Raw genomic sequence first — 12,204 nt, 5'->3', positions numbered from 1 at the left:
AATATACCAGAATATACCATAATATTACTAGAATATAGAAGAATATAGAAGAATATACGAGAATATACCAGAATATACCAGAATATACAAGAATATACCATAATATTGCTCGAATATAGGAGAATATACGAGAATATACCAGAATATACCAGAATATACCATTATATTACTACAATATAGTAGAATATACGAGAATATACCTTGAATATACTAGAATATAGCAGAATATACCAGAATATACCAGAATATACCAAAACATTACTCGAATATAGAAGAAAATACGAGAATATACCAGAATATACTAGAATATTCCAGAATATACCAGTATATACCATAATATTACTAGAATATAGCAGAATATACCAGAATATACCATAATATTACTAGAATATAGCAGAATATTCCAGAATATACCAGAATATACCATAATATTACTAGAATATAGCAGAATATTACTAGAATATAGAAGAATATACGAGAATATACCAGAATGTACTAGAATATATCAGAATATACTAGAATATACCTGAATATACTAGAATATAGCAGAATATACCAGAATATACCAGAATATACCATAATATTACTAGAATATATAAGAATATTCGAGAATATACCAGAATATACCATAATGTTACTAGAATATAGAAGAATATACGAGAATATACCTGAATATACTAGAATATAGCAAAATGTACCAGAATATACCACAATATACCATAATATTACTAAAATATAGAAGAATATACGAGAATATACCAGAATATACCAGAATATACCAGAATATACCATAATATTACTACAATATACCATAATATTACTAGAATATTGAAGAATATAACAGAATATACCAGAATATAATAGAATATAGCACAATATACCAGAATATACCAGAATATTACGAGAATATAGAAGAATATACGAGAGTATACCAGAATATACTAGAATATAGCAGAATATAACAGAATATACCAGAATATACCAGAATATACAAGAATATACCATAATATTAGTAGAATGTATAAGAATATTCGAGAATATACCAGAATATACCATAATGTTACTAGAATATAGAAGAATATACGAGAATATACCTGAATATACTAGAATATAGCAAAATGTACCAGAATATACCACAATATACCATAATATTACTAGAATATAGAAAAATATACGAGAATATACCAGAATATACCAGAATATACCATTATATTACTAGAATATAGTAGAATATACGAGAATATACCTTGAATATACTAGAATATAGCAGAATATACCAGAATATACCAGAATATATCAAAATATTACTCGAATATAGAAGAAAATACGAGAATATACCAGAATATACTAGAATATAGCAGAATATAGTAGAATATACGAGAATATAGCAGAATATTCCAGAATATACCAGAATATACCATAATATTACTAGAATATAGCAGAATATTGCAGAATATACCAGAATATACCATAATATTACTAGAATATAGAAGAATATACGAGAATATACCAGAATGTACTAGAATATATCAGACTATACTAGAATATACCTGAATATACTAGAATATAGCAGAATATACCAGAATATACCAGAATATACCATAATATTAGTAGAATATAGAAGAATATACGAGAATATACCAGAATATACCATAATATTACTAGAATATAGAAGAATATACGAGAATATACCTGAATATACTAGAATATAGCAGAATATACCAGAATATACCAGAATATACCATAATATTACTAGAATATAGAAGAATATACGAGAATATACCAGAATATACTAGAATATAGCAGAATATACCAAAATATAGAAGAATATACGAGATTATACCTGAATATACTAGAATATAGCAGAATATACCAGAATATACCAGAATATACCAGAATATACCATAATATTACTCGAATATAGAAGAATATACGAGAATATACCAGAATATACCATAATATTACTAGAATGTAGAACAATATACGAGAATATCCCAGAGTATACTAGAATATAGCAGAATATACCAAAATATAGAAGAATACACGAGAATATACCTGAATATACTAGAATATAGCAGAATATACCAGAATATACCATAATATTACTCGAATATAGAAGAATATACGAGAGTATACCAGAATATACTAGAATATAGCAGAATATACTAGACTATACCAGAATATACCAGAATATACCAGAATATACAAGAATATAGCAGAATATTCCAGAATATACCAGAATATAATAGAATATACCAGAATATAATAGAATATAGCAGAATATACCGGAATATACCATAATATTACTAGAATATAGAAGAATATAGAAGAATATACGAGAATATACCAGAATATACTAGAATATAGCAGAATATAGTAGAATATACGACAATATAGCATAATATTCCAGAATATACCATAATATTACTAGAATATAGAAGAATATACGAGAATATACCAGAATGTACTAGAATATATCAGAATATACTAGAATATACCAGAATATACTAGAATATAGCAGAATATATTAGAATATAGCAGAATATACCAGAATATACCATAATATTACTCGAATATAGAAGAATATACGAGAGTATACCAGAATATACTAGAATATAGGAGAATATACCAGAATATACCAGATTATACCAGAATATACAAGAATATACCATAATATTACTAGAATATATAAGAATATTCGAGAATATACCAGAATATACCATAATGTTACTAGAATATAGAAGAATATACGAGAATATACCTGAATATACTAGAATATAGCAAAATGTACCAAAATATACCACAATATACCATAATATTACTAAAATATAGAAGAATATACGAGAATATACCAGAATATACCAGAATATACCAGAATATACCATAATATTGCTCGAATATAGGAGAATATACGAGAATATACCAGAATATACCATAATATTACTAGAATATAGAACAATATACGAGAATATACCAGAATATACTAGAATATAGCAGAATATACCAGAATATACCAGAATATACCATAATATTACTCGAATATAGAAGAATATAAGAGAATATACCAGAATATACTAGAATATAGCAGAATATACCAGAATATAGAAGAATATACGAGAATATACCTGAACATAGCAGAATATACCATAATATTACTCGAATATAGAAGAATATAGAAGAATATACGAGAATATACCAGAATATACTAGAATATAGCAGAATATAGTAGAATATACGAGAATATAGCAGAATATTCCAGAATATAACAGAGTATACCATAATATTACTAGAATATAGAAGAATATACGAGAATATACCAGAATGTACTAGAATATATCAGAATATTCTAGAATATACCAGAATATACTAGAATATAGCAGAATATACTAGAATATAGCAGAATATACCATAATATTACTCGAATATAGAAGAATATACGAGAATATACCAGAATGTACTAGAATATATCAGAATATACTAGAATATACCAGAATATACTAGAATATAGCAGAATATACTAGAATATAGCAGAATATACCATAATATTACTCGAATATAGAAGAATATACGAGAGTATACCAGAATATACTAGAATATAGCAGAATATACCAGAATATACCAGATTATACCAGAATATACAAGAATATACCATAATATTACTAGAATATATAAGAATATTCGAGAATATACCAGAACATACCATAATGTTACTAGAATATAGAAGAATATACGAGAATATACCTGAATATACTAGAATATAGCAAAATGTACCAGAATATACCACAATATACCATAATATTACTAAAATATAGAAGAATATACGCGAATATACCAGAATATACCAGAATATACCATTATATTACTAGAATATAGTAGAATATACGAGAATATACCTTGAATATACTAGAATATAGCAGAATATACCAGAATATACCAGAATATACCAAAATATTACTCGAATATAGAAGAAAATACGAGAATATACCAGAATATACTAGAATATAGCAGAATATAGTAGAATATACGAGAATATAGCAGAATATTCCAGAATATGCCAGAATATACCATAATATTTCTAGAATATAGCAGAATATTCCAGAATATACCAGAATATACTATAATATTACTAGAATATAGAAGAATATACGAGAATATACCAGAATGTACTAGAATATACCAGAATATACTAGAATATACCTGAATATACTAGAATATAGCAGAATATACCAGAATATACCATAATATTACTAGAATATAGAAGAATATAGAAGAATATACGAGAATATACTAGAATATAGCAGAATATACCAGAATATACCATAATATTACTAGAATATAGAAGAATATAGAAGAATATACGAGAATATACTAGAATATAGCAGAATATAGTAGAATATACGAGAATATAGCAGAATATTCCAGAATATACCAGAATATACCATAATATTACTAGAATATAGAAGAATATACGAGAATATACCAGAATGTACTAGAATATATCAGAGTATACTAGAATATACCAGAATATACTAGAATATAACAGAATATACCAGAATATACCATAATATTACTACAATATACCATAATATTACTAGAATATTGAAGAATATAACAGAATATACCAGAATATAATAGAATATTCCAGAATATACCAGTATATACCATAATATACCAGTATATACCATAATATTACTAGAATATAGCAGAATATACCAGAATATACCATAATATTACTAGAATATAGCAGAATATTCCAGAATATACCAGAATATACCATAATATTACTAGAATATAGCAGAATATTCCAGAATATACCAGAATATAAAATAATATTACTAGAATATAGAAGAATATACGAGAATATACCAGAATGTACTAGAATATATCAGAATATACTAGAATATACCTGAATATACTAGAATATAGCAGAATATACCAGAATATACCAGAATATACCATAATATTACTAGAATATAGAAGAATATACGAGAGTATACCAGAATATACTAGAATATACCAGAATATAATAGAATATAGCAGAATATACCAGAATATACCATAATATTACTAGAATATAGAAGAATATAGAAGAATATACGAGAATATACCAGAATGTACTAGAATATATCAGAATATACTAGAATATAGCAGAATATACTAGAATATAGCAGAATATACCAGAATATTCCATAATATTACTCGAATATAGAAGAATATACGAGAGTATACCAGAATATACTAGAATATAGCAGAATATACCAGAATATACCAGAATATACAAGAATATACCATAATATTACTAGAATATATAAGAATATTCGAGAATATACCAGAATATACCATAATGTTACTAGAATATAGAAGAATATACGAGAATATACCTGAATATACTAGAATATAGCAAAATGTACCAGAATATACCACAATATACCATAATATTACTAAAATATAGAAGAATATACGAGAATATACCAGAATATACCAGAATATACCATAATATTGCTCGAATATAGGAGAATATACGAGAATATACCAGAATATACCATAATATTACTAGAATATAAAACAATATACGAGAATATACCAGAATATACTAGAATATAGCAGAATATACCAGAATATACCAGAATATACCATAATATTACTCGAATATAGAAGAATATAAGAGAATATACCAGAATATACTAGAATATAGCAGAATATACCATAATATAGAAGAATATACGAGAATATACCTGAATATAGCAGAATATACCATAATATTACTCGAATATAGAAGAATATACGAGAATATACCAGAATATACTAGAATATAGCAGAATATAGTAGAATATACGAGAATATAGCAGAATATTCCAGAATATAACAGAATATACCATAATATTACTAGAATATAGAAGAATATACGAGAATATACCAGAATGTACTAGAATATATCAGAAGATACTAGAATATACCAGAATATACTAGAATATAGCAGAATATACTAGAATATAGCAGAATATGCCAGAATATACCATAATATTACTCGAATATAGAAGAATATACGAGAGTATACCAGAATATACTAGAATATAGCAGAATATACCAGAATATACCAGATTATACCAGAATATACAAGAATATACCATAATATTACTAGAATATATAAGAATATTCGAGAATATACCAGAATATACCATAATGTTACTAGAATATAGAAGAATATACGAGAATATACCTGAATATACTAGAATATAGCAAAATGTACCAGAATATACCACAATATACCATAATATTACTAAAATATAGAAGAATATACGAGAATATACCAGAATATACCAGAATATACCAGAATATACCATAATATTACTACAATATACCATAATATTACTAGAATATTGAAGAATATAACAGAATATACCAGAATATAATAGAATATAGCACAATATACCAGAATATACCATAATGTTACTAGAATATAGAAGAATATACGAGAATATACCTGAATATACTAGAATATAGCAGAATATTCCAGAATATACCAGAATATACTATAATATTACTAGAATATAGAAGAATATACGAGAATATACCAGAATGTACTAGAATATATCAGAATATACTAGAATATACCTGAATATACTAGAATATAGCAGAATATACCAGAAAATACCAGAATATACCATAATATTACTAGAATATAGAAGAATATACGAGAGTATACCAGAATATACTAGAATATAGCAGAATATACTAGACTATACCAGAATATACCAGAATATACCAGAATATACAAGAATATATCAGAATATTCCAGAATATACCAGAATATACTAGAATATAACAGAATATACCAGAATATAATAGAATATAGCAGAATATACCAGAATATACCATAATATTACTAGAATATAGAAGAATATAGAAGAATATACGAGAATATACTAGAATATAGCAGAATATAGTAGAATATACGAGAATATAGCAGAATATTCCAGAATATACCAGAATATACCATAATATTACTAGAATATAGAAGAATATACGAGAATATACCAGAATGTACTAGAATATATCAGAGTATACTAGATTATACCAGAATATACTAGAATATAGCAGAATATACTAGAATATAGCAGAATATACCATAATAATACTCGAATATAGAAGAATATACGAGAGTATACCAGAATATACTAGAATATAGCAGAATATACCAGAATATACCAGATTATACCAGAATATACAAGAATATACCATAATATTACTAGAATATATAAGAATATTCGAGAATATACCAGAATACACCATAATGTTACTAGAATATAGAAGAATATACGAGAATATACCTGAATATACTAGAATATAGCAAAATGTACCAGAATATACCACAATATACCATAATATTACTAAAATATAGAAGAATATACGCGAATATACCAGAATATACCAGAATATACCATTATATTACTAGAATATAGTTGAATATACGAGAATATACCTTGAATATACTAGAATATAGCAGAATATACCAGAATATACCAGAATATACCAAAATATTACTCGAATATAGAAGAAAATACGAGAATATACCAGAATATACTAGAATATAGCAGAATATAGTAGAATATACGAGAATATAGCAGAATATTCCAGAATATACCAGAATATACCATAATATTTCTAGAATATAGCAGAATATTCCAGAATATACCAGAATATACTATAATATTACTAGAATATAGAAGAATATACGAGAATATACCAGAATGTACTAGAATATATCAGAATATACTAGAATATACCTGAATATACTAGAATATAGCAGAATATACCAGAATATACCAGAATATACCATAATATTACTAGAATATAGAAGAATATACGAGAGTATACCAGAATATACTAGAATATAGCAGAATATACTAGACTATACCAGAATATACCAGAATATACCAGAATATACAAGAATATAGCAGAATATTCCAGAATATACCAGAATATACTAGAATAAAACAGAATATACCAGAATATAATAGAATATAGCAGAATATAAAAGAATATACCATAATATTACTAGAATATAGAAGAATATAGAAGAATATACGAGAATATACTAGAATATATAAGAATATTCGAGAATATACCAGGCTATACCATAATGTTACTAGAATATAGAAGAATATACGAGATTATACCTGAATATACTAGAATATAGCAAAATGTACCAGAATATACCACAATATACCATAATATTACTAGAATATAGAAAAATATACGAGAATATACCAGAATATACCAGAATATACCATTATATTACTAGAATATAGTTGAATATACGAGAATATACCTTGAATATACTAGAATATAGCAGAATATACCAGAATATACCAGAATATATCAAAATATTACTCGAATATAGAAGAAAATACGAGAATATACCAGAATATACTAGAATATAGCAGAATATAGTAGAATATACGAGAATATAGCAGAATATTCCAGAATATACCAGAATATACCATAATATTACTAGAATATAGCAGTATATTGCAGAATATACCAGAATATACCATAATATTACTAGAATATAGAAGAATATACGAGAATATACCAGAATGTACTAGAATATATCAGACTATACTAGAATATACCTGAATATACTAGAATATAGCAGAATATAGTAGAATATACGAGAATATAGCAGAATATTCCAGAATATACCAGAATATACCATAATATTACTAGAATATAGAAGAATATACGAGAATATACCAGAATGTACTAGAATATATCAGAGTATACTAGAATATACCAGAATATACTAGAATAAAACAGAATATACCAGAATATATCAGAATATACAAGAATATACCATAATATTACTAGAATATATAAGAATATTCGAGAATATACCAGAATATACCATAATGTTACTAGAATATAGAAGAATATACGAGAATATACCTGAATATACTAGAATATAGCAAAATGTACCAGAAAATACCACAATATACCATAATATTACTAGAATATAGAAGAATATACGAGAATATACCAGAATATACTAGAATATAGCAGAATATACTAGAATATACCAGAATATAACAGAATATACCAGAATATACCATAATATTACTCGAATATAGATGAATATACGAGAATATACCAGAATATACCATAATATTACTAGAATATATAAGAATATTCGAGAATATACCAGAATATACCATAATGTTACTAGAATATAGAAGAATATACGAGAATATACCTGAATATACTAGAATATAGCAAAATGTACCAGAATATACCACAATATACCATAATATTACTAAAATATAGAAGAATATACGAGAATATACCAGAATATACCAGAATATACCATTATATTACTAGAATATAGTAGAATATACGAGAATATACCTTGAATATACTAGAATATAGCAGAATATACCAGAATATACCAGAATATACCAAAATATTACTCGAATATAGAAGAAAATACGAGAATATACGAGAATATACTAGAATATAGCAGAATATAGTAGAATATACGAGAATATAGCAGAATATTCCAGAATATACCAGAATATACCATAATATTACTAGAATATAGCAGAAAATTCCAGAATATACGATAATATTACTAGAATATAGAAGAATATACGAGAATATACCAGAATGTACTAGAATATATCAGACTATACTAGAATATACCTGAATATACTAGAATATAGCAGAATATACCAGAATATACCAGAATATACCAAAATATACCAGAATATACCATTATATTACTAGAATATAGTAGAATATACGAGAATATACCTTGAATATACTAGAATATAGCAGAATATACCAGAATATACCAGAATATACCAAAATATTACTCGAATATAGAAGAAAATACGAGAATATACCAGAATATACTAGAATATAGCAGAATATAGTAGAATATACGAGAATATAGCAGAATATTCCAGAATATACCAGAATATACCATAATATTACTAGAATATAGAAGAATATACGAGAATATACCATAATATTACTAGAATATAGAAGAATATACGAGAATATATCAGAATGTACTAGAATATATCAGAGTATACTAGAATATACCAGAATATACTAGAATATAGCAGAATACACTAGAATATAGCAGCATATACCAGAATATACCATAATATTACTCGAATATAGAGGACTATACGAGAGTATACCAGAATATACTAGAATATAGCAGAATATACCAGAATATACCAGAATATACAAGAATATACCATAATATTACTAGAATATATAAGAATATTCGAGAATATACCAGAATATACCATAATGTTACTAGAATATAGAAGAATATACGAGAATATACCTGAATATACTAGAATATAGCAAAATGTACCAGAATATACCACAATATACCATAATATTACTAAAATATAGAAGAATATAGGAGAATATACCAGAATATACCAGAATATACCATTATATTACTAGAATATAGTAGAATATACGAGAATATACCTTGAATATACTAGAATATAGCAGAATATACCAGAATATACCAGAATATATCAAAATATTACTCGAATATAGAAGAAAATACGAGAATATACCAGAATATACTAGAATATAGCAGAATATAGTAGAATATACGAGAATATAGCAGAATATTCCAGAATATACCAGAATATACCATAATATTACTAGAATATAGCAGAATATTGCAGAATATACCAGAATATACCATAATATTACTAGAATATAGAAGAATATACGAGAATATACCAGAATGTACTAGAATATATCAGACTATACTAGAATATACCTGAATATACTAGAATATAGCAGAATATACCAGAATATACCAGAATATACCCTAATATTACTAGAATATAGAAGAATATACGAGAATATACCAGAATATACCATAATATTACTAGAATATAGAAGAATATACGATAATATACCTGAATATACTAGAATATAGCAGAATATACCAGAATATACCAGAATATACCATAATATTACTAGAATATAGAAGAATATACGAGAATATACCAGAATATACTAGAATATAGCAGAATATACCAAAATATAGAAGAATACACGAGAATATACCTGAATATACTAGAATATAGCAGAATATACCAGAATATACCATAATATTACTCGAATATAGAAGAATATACGAGAATATACCAGAATATACTAGAATATAGGAGAATATACCAGAATATACCAGATTATACCAGAATATACAAGAATATACCATAATATTACTAGAATATATAAGAATATTCGAGAATATACCAGAATATACCATAATGTTACTAGAATATAGAAGAATATACGAGAATATACCTGAATATACTAGAATATAGCAAAATGTACCAGAATATACCACAATATACCATAATATTACTAGAATATTGAAGTATATACGAGAATATACCAGAATGTACTAGAATATATCAGACTATACTAGAATATACCTGAATATACTAGAATATAGCAGAATATACCAGAATATACCAGAATATACCATAATATTACTAGAATATAGAAGAATATACGAGAATATACCAGAATATACCATAATATTACTAGAATATAGAAGAATATACGAGAATATACCTGAATATACTAGAATATAGCAGAATATACCAGAATATACCAGAATATACCATAATATTACTAGAATATAGAAGAATATACGAGAATATACCAGAATATACTAGAATATAGCAGAATATACCAAAATATAGAAGAATACACGAGAATATACCTGAATATACTAGAATATAGCAGAATATACCAGAATATACCATAATATTACTCGAATATAGAAGAATATACGAGAATATACCAGAATATACTAGAATATAGGAGAATATACCAGAATATACCAGATTATACCAGAATATACAAGAATATACCATAATATTACTAGAATATATAAGAATATTCGAGAATATACCAGAATATACCATAATGTTACTAGAATATAGAAGAATATACGAGAATATACCTGAATATACTAGAATATAGCAAAATGTACCAGAATATACCACAATATACCATAATATTACTAAAATATAGAAGAATATACGAGAATATACCAGAATATACCAGAATATACCAGAATATACCATAATATTGCTCGAATATAGGAGAATATACGAGAATATACCAGAATATACCATAATATTACTAGAA

The sequence above is a fragment of the Halictus rubicundus genome, unplaced genomic scaffold (assembly GCF_050948215.1).
Source record: "Halictus rubicundus isolate RS-2024b unplaced genomic scaffold, iyHalRubi1_principal scaffold0999, whole genome shotgun sequence".
In the NCBI taxonomy this organism is placed as follows: domain Eukaryota; kingdom Metazoa; phylum Arthropoda; class Insecta; order Hymenoptera; family Halictidae; genus Halictus; species Halictus rubicundus.
This window is presented reverse-complemented; position numbering follows the sequence as displayed.